Below are 16,335 nucleotides of genomic sequence, written 5' to 3' on the forward strand. Positions count from 1 at the left end.
TGTGCGATCAAAAGAACTTTCAGCAACATCTTTTCTAAACAAAGGTGTCTGTAGAGATTATATTCTTCATATTATGTTTGCCTGCTTTGGTGTCTGTAGGGTTTACATTCTTGATACTGTGTTTGCCTGCTTTGTAGCATCTGCTTCACTAGATAAGCACAAACCGAGGAATTTTCTGGATTTGCTGCAGCCCAACTGTTAATTATGCTGGTAGAGATTTTATGGATGTGATAGAGGATTATATAACTAAACTTTCCCCTGGAGAATAGCTTCATAAACCAACTGTACTTCATAAGCCAACTCTACTCCAACCTGTCCACAAAAGCTACTTCTACTGACAGAATCCAAGTAGAAGATTGTGTGTTGTGGATAAAGCATTCTAGATCTTGATCGAGGCTACCTGGGTTTACAGTCCTGACCATCCCCAAAGCTCAGTTTCTCTAGCTGCTCAGTGTTTACAGAGTGGTAGCATAGCTTGTGTATTTCTTGAAAGTTTGCATCAGATAGACCATAGCTGTAGAAAGTATTCAGCCTTACAATGTACTGACTCATGACTTCCCACTGACAGTTTCACTGTAGATGGCCAATGGTCAATATTTTCATGGTCATTATTTCAGAAAGTAGCGAGTCTATTTCAAAATAAGCAAGTAAGCTTTGAATTTTTAAATCTTTCTTTCATAATGTTTAACCATCGATTACCTTTTCTACCTCTGTTGATAGCTTCATATTTGCTGTAATTTTTCACTAGCCAAAGAACAACTCTCTCAGTTAGCTTGGGTATAGCTTGAGAGCTATAATATCACTAAGTATTCAAAGCACTGAAGAGTAACATAGAAGTTTCAATAAATTTCAGAGAACTCACAAAGAATTGGCTAATAAAACTTAGATGATCTAGATGATAAAACACTTAAATGTAATCACAAGAATTACTTCCTAGTGAGGTGGAAAGAAAAACAATGTAGACATTTCCTTTTACCATGACCATGTCTACATAGTATAGTGGAATTCATTATGTTATGTCATAATCGATCAATTATAAAAATATAAGACTGGATATTCTAAATCAACTGTGCTACCAAATTAAATGCTTTCTGACCACAGAGATTCTAGACAAAAACAGATTTTTTTCTTGTTCTTGTTTTCTTTCTTAAAATATTTCTATTTTTTATTTTATTTTTCCCCTTTTTTGTTGAAAATAGATTCTTCCTTTTTTAAATTACGTTTATTTTTTACAGGACTTTTAAACGCTATACCCTGATCCAGAATTTCAACATGATCTCAGTGTTAGAAAAGCATTTTCTATATTAAGGTTAATACAGCAAATTACTTGTTTTACTACATGATGTGATCCTATTAAAACTGTAGTTTTATCACACATATACTTCAACATTGGGATAAAATAATGAGTAGCTCTATGATAGTACTGTGGACTGGTGTAATATAGCCACAGTTTGACACATTATCCACTCTTAGTAGTTCACAAAAATGATACCATTTCATCTTTAGCACAGAAATATCTAGAAGATAAGATGGCTCTTCTCATTTTGTATGTGCAGAAGCTTGGGCTTACAGAGATAAAATAATTTTTATATGTCACAGAGGCAGAGGAAGAGTCATAACTCTGGTGCTAACCTTTGTCCAACTTCGGAGCCTTCCTTTATTACTATGTTGTTGATAGGTCAGATTGCATTAAAATTAATACTGTCTGTCTTTCAGAAATAACTATTAAGAAAGTGTATTATAAACCAGCAAGTTGTCTCAGTGGCAAAAATCACTCCTGATGATCTGAATTTGATTCTTGAAATTCACAGTAGGAAAAAAGAGAAGCTCCCAAAGACTGCCCTATGACCTCCAAGCATATGTTGTACATGGCATGTAAATGCCAGCATTCACACATGTGCATCATGCACACACATGCATGCACACACAAAAATAAATAAATAAATAAATAACCTAAACTTTTTTAAAGAAAATAAAAAGAGAAAATAATGTTTGAAAAAATGTTGTTATTAGACAAAGGAATTAGACATAACAGATATTTAGAGGCAGATAGATGCATCTAGAATAAGACAATAGAGAAATGGGCAAATGTTTGGATAAAACATTTATAAAGAGGTTTATAAACAAGTGTGAAGAAGAGTCCGAAAATATGCAAAAGCCATGTGCTGTCACACCCTTTCTAGCTTAACCATGGCTTTTGTTGCTGTCATAAAACACCATGACCAAAAGCAACTGGGGAGGAAAGAGTCTATTTTGGCTAAAAGTTCCACATCTCAGTCCATTACTGAGGAAGTCAGGGCAGTAATTCAAACAGGGCAGGAACTTAGAGCTGATGCAGAGGTCATGGAGGAGTGCTGTTTACTGGTTTGCTCCTAGTGGCTGCTCAGTCTGCTTTCTTATAAGGGCTAGCCTCCCTAGCCTAGGGATGGGCCCAACCCACAGTGGGCTGGGCCTTGACATAGCAATCATCTCTCAGGAAAATGCAACTTGCCAGCAGGCCGAACTGGTAGGGGGATTTCTCAACTGTGGTTCCCTTTCCCAAATGACACTAGGTAGTGTCAGGTTGACAGAAAACTAGCCAGCACACCTGCATTTGGCACCTGTGTCCCCTTGCCCCACCTCCTTCCTGTCACTGCAGCTATAACCAAAAGAAAGACTGAAAGGAATGCAGAGAAGACAAAGCTAAGGCAGAGGGTACACCATAGAGAAGATCTGCAAGGTTGTCCAATAAACTTGCTCCTCCAAAGCCAGAGCCCAAGCCTTAAAAGGTCATTGCAGAGAACAAAGAGATAGTGCCCTAACTGGGAAAGGGAAACACTGGTGCTGTCGTGTAGGGAAATAACCCTGTTGAGAAATAGATACACTGCAACAGACTGTGCAAAGAAAGGCAAACGTGCTGAAGAGGCCAGGCTAACGCGTGCCTTTCTGATGACTATGTACTTCTTGGACTTACAGTTTGAAATACTATTTCTTATCAAGTTTAATAAAAAATCAGAGTTTCGTTGTACTTTTTTGCATATGATAGAGATTGGGCAAGAACATGTGTCATTAACAAAATGTCTTCGAAGCCAAACTGATATGGGAGGAACACCTTTCCCTGATAGTTCTGAAAAACTACTCTTGATTCGCAGTAAGAATTTCTGATGCTGACACACATGGTACAAAACAGCAAAACTAGATGCTCATCCTCTTTCCCTCCACCATCAGCCTAGACTTAACTTCCTTAAAGCCAGGGACCTGTTGGGTCCTAAATCTGTTTGCCACTGTCTGCGTTTTAGACTGCAGTGACATCATTAGAATGGGTTCCCCAGAAGACCAGTGTTTCTTTTTCTGTAAGATTGTGGATCTTCAGACTGGTGGTTCTCCCATTTTCATTTAATTTCCTGAAAGTCAAGGTCAGCTTGTAAAAGTTGTTATATAGTATGCTTACATGAAATGTCAGCCCTCACTCCCATGCCCAAAGCTTCAAATATACACCTCACTGGATTCTACTGTGGCTGTCTGCTTTGGTAGTCCATACAAGAAAACATTAATATCCTTTTAATGATTGTCTACCCATGTCCAGCCTGAAATAACTTCACTGTTTATTTAAAGTATCTTTAATAAAACTGAATATATTTTAGCTTCTAGGATGCTGCAGCTTCTCCATTGGAGAGCCTAGACCATCCAACCCCAGCTTTTCCATTTGTGTCTGTGTGTCTGCTCTTCATTTTTTCACAGCCCCAGATAAATTAGTCCCTGGAGCTATGAAGAGTGTGGCAGTAACTCAAAATATAATTACCTTAACAAAATCTGGACCATTATAACACCAATAGACATGTTAACATGTAATGGCAAAATCTAACTGGGCCCCACCCCTAACCAAAGAACTACCCAGGTAGCTAAGCAATGCTGTGAGTTGGTGAAATAGCACCCCCCCCCCCAGAAATGAGCCCCATAATTGGTTGCCCAATAGCAACTGATCAGCCTTGAAATCATATATATGTAACACTAAATTAGCCAAGCAGGTGGTATTTATTTATTCATACGTGTGTGTGTGTGTGTGTGTGTGTGTGTGTGTGTGTTTGTACATGAGTGCAGTTGCCCATGGATGCCAGATCTCCTGTAGTTGGAGAACCAGGTAATTGTGAGGCTTCTGACATGAGTACTAAGGACCAAACATAGGTACACACTCCCAATCATGGAGCACTCTCTCTACTCCTTCACAAGCATGTTATTGGACAGGAGAAATCCAGTAAAAACACATGTTGTAACAATTCTCCTAATAAAGAAGCTAAATTAAGTAATAACAAATGAGAACATGATTAGCATTGAAAGTAGTAGTGTCTAGGAAAAGGACTATGAAGGCTTCCATTCTGTTAACTGTCTTTTATTTATTAACCCCAGGAGCAAGTACACAAGAATGTTGACTTTGGGGAAATCTATCCTTTGCATATAAACAGATTTCTTTTCTGTGTTTCTGTACTTCAACTCGGGGAGAAAGAGAGCAAAGAGCTCGGCTCAAATCTACAAGCTAATGCTGTAGGTTTATACTTTAGGGTCAAAAGAACATCAGTGGTTCTCCAAATTTATCTCCGGTGTACTCTCTGTGGTTCTCCAAAATCCATATCAGGTGTACTTCTAGAAACCAGGACCAAACGGAGCTAAAAAAGACATTTTGTTCCTGAATGAGTAGACATAACTAGCCTTACTATAATCCTATTTCTACTCAGACCTTCTGAAGTATTGTTTGCATTCTCGAGAAACTCTTTGGTAATTCTCATATCATATTCTTGTTATTGACTTGAGCTTTGGGGCAGCTACTCCACAATCTTCCACTCAAATATTCCCAGACATAATTTATCTGACCTATCAAACTGCAGCCAAAATAGAGACTATGCTGTGTTCTGGCACTCAGAACTTGCCACTCCTTATTGTGGGTATGACTGGGGTCCAGGAAGAAGCAGGATGAAGCACAGACAGTAGTAAATGGAGTGTCATAGTGACCTTTGGGTAGAGTCTCCAAGAACTACCTGAGAACTAAAATATACTAATCAAAACTAGAAATGCAAGTAGAATAAAGTGCCTGGAAATTATAATTGCAAGAACTCTAATTTTTCTATGGTTTTTGAAAATTGTTTGAGGTATCTATGATCACAAGCCATGGACAGTGTGTACCTTATAATAATAATAACAAATTAATACCTGGAGTGAATATAAACTAGGTGTTATGAGAAGTACTTTTAAATTTATTATCTCATTTAAACCTTGTAGCAACTCTAAATTAGATATTATAATGATCTCTATTATATATGTGATACGCTTGAAGCTTGAAATATTAAATATTAAACAAATATTAAATAATTTAACCAAGACTTTACAGCACAAGAGTAGCAGAGCTGGAATTTGAATTTAGTTTCATTTGATTCAGACTTCACTATTCTTATCAGTCTATATACTTCCAAATTATTGTCCAGAAGAGTGAATGTTCAGTATACATCGTGGCTGAAATGATGTAATATTTTAGAGAAGTATTGAACTGATGGCACAGAGTTCAGAGATGGTATCATACATATTGACATTCAAGTTTGGTATGAAAGGGCCACCAGTAAAACCAACCATATGCCACATTATTTTATTTTTATGGAATCTGGATACATCGTACATTCATCAAAGATGTCTCTATCCTCTTAACATTCATCATCCTATTATTTGTTTAAAAACCTCATGGTTTCTGCATGTCAACGGAAATTAATTTATAAACATCAAGCCTTTTGCACATCATCTGGGCCATTCTCTATTATTGTTGCTATGACAACTCCAGGTGCTCAGGAGCCATAATGATCATTCAAAATAATAGTAAGTTTTGCATTTTTACTGTCTGTCATTGACTTTTGCTGGGTTTTTTTTTTTTTTTTTTGCTTTGTTTTTTAACTTCTTATTTCTTAAGACTCATGGCCAACAAACCACATAGCATGAATAATCACTTTACTGCTTTGGAATCACATGCCTTGATTTGTGTAATTCAGATTTTTTTAAAGACAGGAATAATTATGGTGTTTTCAACTTAAATTTATGCTATATTATGGTTGTACTGATCATAATATTGGTTGGTTCTAAAATATTATGGCAAAATCAATAGAATGTAACATAACTGTCTCAGATCAAAGCTTTCTTATTTATTGAGACTCAGGGTGGAAGACAAGGCTGTGTATCAAGTGCAGTCTATCTGGATGTGGAAACTGGCTGGAGGGACTACAGCCTTCCCATACTACCCAGTCATGTCCCTGTCACTCACCACACATGTCACCCAGTCATGTCCCTGTCACTCACCACACATGTCACCCAGTCATGTCCCTGTCACTCATCACACGTCACCCAGTCATGTCCCTGTCACTCGCCACACACGTCACCCAGTCATGTCCCTGTCACTCACCACACACGTCACCCAGTCATGTCCCTGTCACTCGCCACACATGTCACCCAATCATGTCACCTGTCACTCGCCACACATGTCACCTAGTCATGTCCCCTGTCACTCGCCACACATGTCATCCAGTCATGTCCCTGTCACTTGCCACACGTCACCCAGTCATGTCCCTGTCACTCGCCACACATGTCACCCAGTCATGTCCCTGTCACTTGCCACACATGTCACTGCTTGAGCTCTATTTCTATGACTGCTAAGAGATTTCTGTGTTTGTAAAACTTGTGGAAAACTTAAGATACATATTTAGACATTTACAGTGGTAAAGTTTAACAATTAGAGTAGTTATTAACTGAATATTTGGATGACCAAGAAACCAAGAAATAAAACAGCAGTGGTCCTCGCAAAACCCCTTCATGTGAACAATCCAGTTCTCAAGATCTCACTCTTCCTGCAGCTGACAGAGCCTTAGATTTCCATAGTTATGGTGTCCTTTCTTATCTCTAGAAGTGTTCAGCTATTGTGATATCTTAGATACTGTTTTATTGCTGTGAAGAGACACCATTACCGAGACAACTTATAAAAGAAAGTCTTGGCTTGCGTTTATGATTCCAGAGGGTTAAAGTCCATGATCATTATGGCAGGGAGTATGGTGGCAGGCCAACCAGCACAGAGGAGAGGGTGAGGTGGGAGTGAGCTAACTGAGAATGAGAGTTTTTGAGAGCTCAAAGTCTATATCCCAGTGACACACCACGTCCAACAAGTCCACACTTCCTAATGCTTCCCAAACAGTTTTATCAACTGAGGAGCCATTGGGAATCATTCTCATTCAAATCACCACACCTACATTTCTAAACAGTGTAACTACAGTTTGACATTTTTTAAAAAAGCTTATACACAGGTAACTATGATATAGGTGATCTTTCAATTCTTGCTTTTTATAATATTTGTTATACACACACACACACACACACACACACACACACACATATATATATATATCACATTATCCCTTAGTCTTTCCTTTAATTCCTCCAAGACCCACTCTATCCTCTCCCAACTTCATATTCACTGATATCCCCCTATCTCTTTTACAAGCCACCTTGTCCAATTTGTATTAGGGTCATCCATTGGAGCATAGTTCACCTATTAGAGCTATACCTTTAAAAACAAATTATTTTTTCCATTAGTAGCTATCAGCTGTGAATAGTTCCTCAGCTATGGGTAGCAGCTCATGAGCTCCTCTCCTTATGGAATATTGAGTGACCTGATATTGTGCAGGTCTTATGAAAGCAACCACACTTGTGAGTTCATGAGTTTAGCAGTCCTACCATGATACTGACATTGTTTCACACAGTCTTCCTTCACCTTACAATCTTTATACTTCCTTTTCCAGGATAGTTACTGGACCTTGAGGAGAGGGATATGGATGTTCCATTTATAACTGGGTACTAATCAAGTAGATCCTTGTTCTCTACATTCTGATCCCTTTGTGCAGTGCCAATCACTGCACAAAGAAACTTTTCTGGTGAGATTTGAGAACTGCATTAATCTATAACTATATGGACATAGATTTAGAGGCTAGTGTGATTCTACATTCATTTAGCAATAATAATAATAATAAGTTCAGCCCTGGGGACACGGGTCATGAACCATATGTTTAGTATAAAATATGTTTTCTACCTGTGAAGGGGGTCTTATATTCAATCAGAAATGGTTACCTCCATGACATCTGTGTCACTGTTCCACTCATGTACATATCTTGCCACATTGTTTGCTTTGGTAGTTCATAGGGTTCATAGCTAGGTAAGACTGTTGATGTCTCTTCTCCCCCAACAGCCTACATGGCACTTTTCAGTACTATGAGAGTATCCAGCAGAGAGTGAGGTTCCTTGTCATTACCACCTTGATTTTTTCATGTTCTATGAAAAAGTATGTGGCACCTTTAACAATAGAGTCTTATCATCAAGTTCTGGTGAACAACAAAAAACAATAACAATAGTCTTTTGTTTTGCTATAACTGTGTCCTCTGGGACACAACTGACCAAGAACTCAAGAAGTGTCACATTGGGATTTCTCTATGATAACCTATGGTTTCTGGGAGGAACATTATCCTCTCTGTAGGTTAATTCCAGTTCAATTCTTTTTTATTTTAGGTAGAGATGATAGATAATAGATGATAGATAGATAGATAGATAGATAGATAGATAGATAGACAGATAGATACATAGATAGATACATAAAAACATAGATACATAGATTTAGGAAGCTTATAAGAATAGAGGATTTCCATTAGGCTTCTTCAAACACCCTTAGTGTTAGTTATTCCTTCCCCACCTCCATTCTCTGCTCCACCCTGCTGTCCATCTCTCCACTTACATTCCCTCTCCATTTCCAACTGTCCCCTTCACTATCTATAAAATCACACTGATGGTGTGACATTCATATATTGTTAATCCACTAGTAATTCATTTTATTATCCTGTTTAATGGATATATGTGCTACATTATCTTCATCTTCTGAGTTACCTATATAACTTTTCTACTTTAGTGTTTTATCATTGTGAGTCACATTTTAGTTAAATTTTAATATTACTTCAATTTCACATTTCCCGATAGTACAATGATTCTCTATGGGAATGGCCTCTGTTTTCCCATCTCATGCTATTTTTATTCCCATCTCATGATATTTTATTTTATTTATTTCAAAATCAGAGTGGGCTGTCTGATCAAAACAGTTGAGGTTTGTGCTCTCTTTCTACTTTCTACATGAGTTTGCACCAGGTTAATTTTTTCTATACCAAATGGTTGGCAGACTTTCCTGGTAAAGAATTTGATCTCTATCCTGTTACCCCCCAAGGCTCCCGAACAAAACCCCAGAGTCCTGTTATCTATCTTAACATTGGCAGATACCCTAAGGGCAGCCTTGGTGCTCAGTGCTTTTCTTGACCTCTCTAAGGTCAGGCTTTTCCTTTGACTTTGGCCTGATGGTTCTCTGCAATTTTGTCAATACTTCAATGTTTGAAACATATAGTTTTAGTATTTTTGGTTTTGTTAACTTTCAAGTCTGAGGATAGCAAGTTTGAATAAGTGCTTCATGGTAGAGTCTACTAGAAAATGCAAATGTATTTGTAAAAGAAAAACTCCTTAAATACTTAATGGACTGAACAGATTTTATTGTACTTACGGAATGTCTAAAAGTGCTCCAGTTAGGACTGCAGAGACAAGGTTAACTGAAAGCATGTGGAAGCCTGACATGTCACCTCCCATGCCAGATCAGTTCTCCAGGAGGTGTTGCTGCACTCAGGGACCTTTTCATATGACCTTTTCCATTCTGATTCCAAAATAACTTCAGTCTAGAAGGCCACTTGCAGTGCTCACTTCTAGCTCCACTCTGCTTTGGCTAAAGCACCACCAATCAGCATAGCTGGCATCTTTTCTACACCTTTAATCTCTAGTGCATCACACAGTTCATTAGGCTTTAGAAACTATGAAGCCACGCAATCTGTAAACCTTAGATTTCACTTCAAAAGCAGTAAGAGTCCTTGAAAGGATTTAGCCTCCACAGCTTAAGAACCATCTCATGATGTCATGGCTGCAGAAGACCACCACAGAAACCATCCTATGCTTTAAAGTAGGACATGTATCCCTGACCAGAAGAATTCTCTACAGTACTGGGACCACCTCTCCTTTTAGAATACTTTTAACCCCACACCATCATTCTCTTTTAGGGTGTTTTACCCTGAAGGGGGATAAGCCAAGCCCTTTTCACATATCTTAAGAAAACATATTATATATAACCAAACAGGTACAAATGGTTTTTAAAGTAACTTTTCTTGGTCACTAGTTTATACATTTAATTCTTTTGTATATGAACTTTGACCATAGAGGGAAAAAGTTTGTTTTTTCTATTTATCCGGAACAGGAAATCCACGGGTTCTTGTTTGTTTGCTTGCTTGCTTGTTTATTATTGTGTGTATGCCCATGATATGGAGAAAGGTGAGTGTGAGCCATTTTTCTCCAATGGAGGAGAATGTTGCAGAGCCAATTGCAGGGTGTGCTGGCTAGTTTCATGTCAAGTTGACACAAGCTGTAGTCATCTGAGAGGGGAGAACTTTAACAGATAACATGCTTCCATAAGCTTGGCCTATAGGCAAGCCTGTGGGGCATTTTCTTAATTAGTTATTGATGTGGGAAGCTACCACCTATTGTGGGTTATACCATCCATCCTTGGACTGGCGTTTTAGTAGAAAGTGGTCTAAGCAACCCATACAAGCCAGTAAGCAGTATGCCCCCAATGACTTCTACATCAGCTGCAGTTTTCAGGTTTCAAGTTGGTTTGAATTCATGCCTTGGATTGCACTGTGATTCAGGATATGCAAGCCAAATCAACCCTTTTCACCCCAAGTTGCCTTTGGTCATGGTATTTCACCCCAAGAATAGAACCTCTAAGACACAGACTGAAGTCAACAAGCTTGTATAGCAAACACATTCACCCACTCATAGGCCTCAAAAACTTTGGCATTTTCATCTTATTGAAGTGTATGGACTGTTTCTTGTCCCTGTTGCTCAGGGTGTGTTTGAATGAAGACATCTACCTTAAATAAGCTCATATTTAATGGTATTTTATACATGTTACATCTTATCTTGGCCCTCTTTTAAATCACTGGGACTAAACAGAAAAAGATATTTTCAAATACTATGTTTAGATTTTTGAATCCTTCTAAATATAAAAGCTACCAGTATTATTATTATTATTTGATATGAACTTCAGCCTTGATGCTATGTATTCAGTGTTGATCAGGGCCATTTAACTTGGACACTGTTTCCAATTATTAAATCACAGAGCTTTTGGGTTTTTCAAGTTTATAATATAATTACATCATTTGCCCCCTTGTCTTTGTTCCTTTCAAACACTCTTATATATTCCTCCTTGCTCTCTTTTGAATTTTTGTCACTTTTTAATTAATTGTTGTTACATGCACCTATGTTTTTGCATACATATTTTCTTGTGCAGTCTGTATAATGTTATTTGTATGTGTATCAGCACTGACCATTTGTATTGGAAACCCAGTTGGTATGTTCTTCCCTAGGGAAGACTATTGCTCCCACTCTCAGCATTTCTAGGTTGCTGGTAGTTCGTTGTGTAGGGTTGAGGCCTCTTGGCTAGCCTCATCCATTTCAGCACAAGTGTTGTTTTCTTTGTTAAGATTATGTTTAGACAGTCATGTTTGTTGTGGAAGATATTTAAAATCTGGCTTTTTTTAATCAGCCACCATGTTCCCAACTAGCCTAGGCCTGTGGCCATGAGTGGAGGCGATGTACCACCTCTGCTCAGCTCAGCCATCTGCTTAGGTGGCCAGAGACACCGGCCCTGCCACCCAGAGACACCAGCATGGGAGATGGCACTGCCAATCTTCTACTTTGTCTCCACGTGGCTGGACTGAGCCCTGATCATATCACCATCCACTTGGCACCTGGTATGAATGAAACTCTAATGCTTAAAGATTAATCAAAGGCTTTATATGTTTGGTAATGTTCAATAACACTATGCCCATAAAATTGGAGATGTTTCCCAATTAGCTAACCTAAATATAAGTTATTACCCAGGACTGCTCTCCATAACTGCGTGGCTCTTCATCCTCCTACCTCTCTGCCTTTCCCCCCACATCGCTCCTCCTCTTCCTTTCCCTCTTCTTCTCCTTACTAGCTTTTTCTACAAAGTAGCAACCAACATGTGGCATGAATTCACTAGAAATTTAAGTCTATTTCACCTGACAGTAAAAGTTTTTTTTTTTTTTAAAAAAAAAAAAAAGGAAAGTGAGTAAGTGCTGAGATAAGTCATGTGATTCCTAGTATGGGAACCCTAAACCAAAAACTGCAGCTGAGCTCCTCTGCTGTGAGGAAACACAGGTTACACTTTGTTAACAATAGAAGGAAGTAGCTTACTTTTATGGCAGAGATATTTGAACTGTGAATTAAAATTGAAATTATTTGTTTTTAAGATAGTTTTAGAAACAGTTTTGTCCTAATCATGTGGGGAAACCTTGCCTGCATTTCAGACAGGTATACATTTTAGCTTCTCTGAGCCAAGAGAGCTAAATAAATAAGCCTCCATTGTGGAGCAGCTACTGATTTAAGTATAAAGTTAAAATATAAGGATGATTTGCTTTTCAGAAAGATTTATAAACAGATTTGTCTGAATCATGCGGGGATTATTGCCTGCAGTTTGGAAATTAAATAGGAAAAAATGTCACTGGCTCTAGAGTAAAGAGTACAGTATATAAGTGGAAGCTGTTCTGGCGTACAGAGCCAAACAGATAGATGGTATAAATAAAAAAACTGTTCTGGCAGAGAGCTGAACAGAAAGATAGTGTAAATCAAGTGTATTCAGATGATATAAAGTTATATTGCCTCACAGGAGACTGTTTTGGGAAAAAGGTTTTGTCTGTGTGTTTTCAGGAGAGATGATTGAGGTATTTTCTGGTTATTGGCTCAAAGATATGCTGTTTTGGAAAACAAGTTTTGTCTGTGTTTTCAGAAGAGACAATTAAGATATTTCTACATCCCAGAATTATATGAATTAGACATGACAGAGGCAGGCCGTCAGAAGACTAGATTCTAGAATTCGAACAAAAAATTATCTTGATACCAAAATTTGTTTTGAGAATTGTATATTGCAGAATACACAGCTTTGGTGTATCTACTCATCAAGCAAGCTGAGCAGACCTGCTCGAACCTCTGATGTCCTGAAATTCCAGTTGGATGCAGTAAAGACACAGACATCAGAGCCTTAAATTTACCCTTCTCCCTGCCCCTCTTCTAATATCTCAACACTCAAATTCAGCTTGAAGAAGTTAATGAAGCGTTGGCGACCCTATTCCCTGGGTTTGGGAACTGAGGTGGTTAATATTGGGCTGTCTTTCTAGGGAAAAGAACTGGTTTTGTTGGAACAGTGAGGAATAGTTAGGATTGATTGCACAGCCATAACCTACTGGTAGAAATCTGTATAATTGTTATTAAGCTGAAGTTATAATTTCTTAAATGGTATAAAATTTATTTTGATTTTAAATTTTAGGGATTCATTGGTATATTTTCTTCTATTAAGTCAAAACTGGTGGGTACAAGGCTTAGACCTAGTCCTTTTTAATTTTTTAAACTGATCTGAGATGGTTAGCCTGTGAGTTAAGGGCTATAGCAACTTCATGGCTCTGAGTTTACTGTTTCTAGACTTTAATTAGAAATAGCTGATGGAGTTAATGGACAACAGTCCAGATTGCTTTACATAGATAGTTAGTTTTCAAAAACATCAGAAGTCCATAGAATTGACATTATAAACATTCCTATATAAATGTTCATTTTGATTAGAAACTGTCTGCTCCTGACAGCTTCCCTGTCTTGGATTCTAAGAAGAAATTGAGCATCTTTGGAGTTACTCCAGTTGTGGTGAGACAGCCACTAGGCACGAATTGCCTCTTTTCATCTACAGACAAGGAAAAGGACACACTTGCGGAATAGTCGACTGATTATACCTGCCAAGACACACTGATCAGCCCTTAAAAATTCTGCATTACTAGATCTGTCAGATGATCCTGGGCCAGAAGGCTGAAGACCAAATGTTTCAAGGTTTTGAAGTAAGGGACTTTCCAGGTAATCAGTGGTCTCTATAAATTGGCTAAGTTTTGGAAGCCATGCTTTGTGATTCCAATAATTTCAGTTTATTCAGTCATTCTAGATTTCTGACGGAGTTGAAGACTTGTAGTCTCATAGCCAACCCAGGCTATTTACTTTCAGAGAACAGATTTGAAAGTATGGCTTTCAGATGACATTCATTCAAAAGCCAGGACATAAGCCATGTTCAGAACTAAGTCTTTTAGTTAGGAGAGATGACAGATGTTCTGTTTAGTTAACAAAAATGATGGACTGGGTATTAAGTCTATCTTTTTCCTTACTGATACAAATTGGTATATTTGTGCTCTACTTGTATTTTGAGAGAAAGTTGGTTTTTTAATTTTAACAGGATATGTAGTGGGATATTTTTCCCAAAAGTTGGAAGAAGCTAAGGCGGGATGAGTAAGGAGTGGAAGAGGAGGAATAAGGGAGAAAGAGGAGAAGAAAGAGGAGGAGCTAGGTGAGAGAGCACCAGGGAGAGTGAGAACATGTAAGCAGATGTACACCTGTCTCTACAGTCTAAGGTAGATGATATATCTAGGTTAGGTATCGGGTTACACCTCTGATGTGGGGCACTGAGCTGTGAGAGGCAGCTGGGTGCCTGGTTGAGCACAGGCCTTGAACCCCAGACCCTAATGGGAGGGAAGGTGTTCAGCTTTGCTTCTGGGCTCCTTGTTTCTTTCACTCAGCTTCAACCCTCCACAGCCCCTCCCACAGAGAGGTCTATGGCCATCAGTCACATAGGAATAGTGCCTCAGGTTCTCCTACATGTAGATGAGGTATCTCTAAGCTCTCAGACCAAGCCAATAGAAGTTATCTGCTGCCAGACCCTAACCCACCCTAAAACTGTATATTAAGGCCCTACTTGGGAGAAATAAAGGTGTGTGAGAATCATCCAATTTCTGTGAGTCTCTGTCACAAGAGCTGTAATACTTGGGAAGAGACTGCCCTCCTGAAGCACCTTTTAGACCCTCCCCTCCTTGCTAGCTAGCTGGCATCTCACCAGCTCAGTCTAGACTGGCTCAGCACAGAGGAACAAGTGCAGCACCTGGGAGTGATTAGGTGGCAACAGTGGAGACTCGAGCAAGTGGAGGCAGCAGCAGTAGAGGCAATTCCGCCTCCCTGCTCACACTCTATTCCATTGGCCCAGACCCCCCCCCCCCCCCACAACCTGGCTGGGCCAGAGATCTTCTTGAGACTCCCTCCAGAACAGGGACTCACACTCTGATTGTGTGGGCACCTTGTTATGGAGCATTACAAAATACATAAGGCCTTTTGATAATCTAAGCATTAGAGTCTCATTCCTATGAGGCCCACGTGGATGGCAGGATGGTCTGAGCTAACCATTGTGGAGATAACATGGTAGATTGGCAGAGCCATCTCCCACACTGGCTTTTTGTGGGTGGTAGGGCTGGTGTCTCTGACCACCTGAGTGGATGGCCTGAGCTGAGCAGTGGTGGTACGGCCATACTGCTGCAGCTGCTCTTGGCCACAGGCCTAGGCTAGTTAGGAACATGGTGGCTGATTAAGAAAAGCCAGATTGAATGCTGCTGATTTTAAATACCTCCTGCAATGCATGTTGGTGAGACTTTAGGGAAATAGCTTCTAAAGTTGCCAGGAGATGCAATCTAACAGCAAATTCCCTAAGCCTATGATTCGTGTGTTCTTTCTGCCCCCTCTTTCACAGTCTTCTCTGGGACTCAGGTGTAGAATTTGTTTTGCAGATATATCCATCTGGATTGGGGTCTATAATTAATTCATCAGTTTGACTGTCTGCAGATTTCTGTAATGGTCTCCATTCTGAACCTGAAACTCCCAGTAGCCAAGCACCCAGAAGTAGTGACATCGAGAATCTTAGAGAAGAACCTAGAACCACCATGTTACTAAATTAGTATAATCTCTAACTATGTTCTAAATTTTTTTCTTATATGCACAGACAAGTATAGTCCTTACCACTTATCAAGGAAAAGCATAAGCTTTTATTGGATTATATTAAGAATATTTTGGTTTTTGAATATTTTTTGATCTGCGCCCAAACACTGAACAGATCTTGGGCTACAGCTCTGCACCCAGTCCCACAAACCCAGAGGAGGCCAGGCTCCCAGGAGCTCTAACCCTGCCTATATAGAGACATGCAGGAAGATCAATGGAATAGAATTGAAGACCTAGAAATGAACCCCCATACCTGTGGTCACTTGATCTTTGACAAAGGAGCCAAAACCATCCAGTGGGAAAAAGACAGCATTTTCAATAAATGGT

Source organism: Arvicanthis niloticus, chromosome 15 (genome assembly GCF_011762505.2).
Source record: "Arvicanthis niloticus isolate mArvNil1 chromosome 15, mArvNil1.pat.X, whole genome shotgun sequence".
Taxonomy (NCBI): Eukaryota; Metazoa; Chordata; class Mammalia; order Rodentia; family Muridae; genus Arvicanthis; species Arvicanthis niloticus.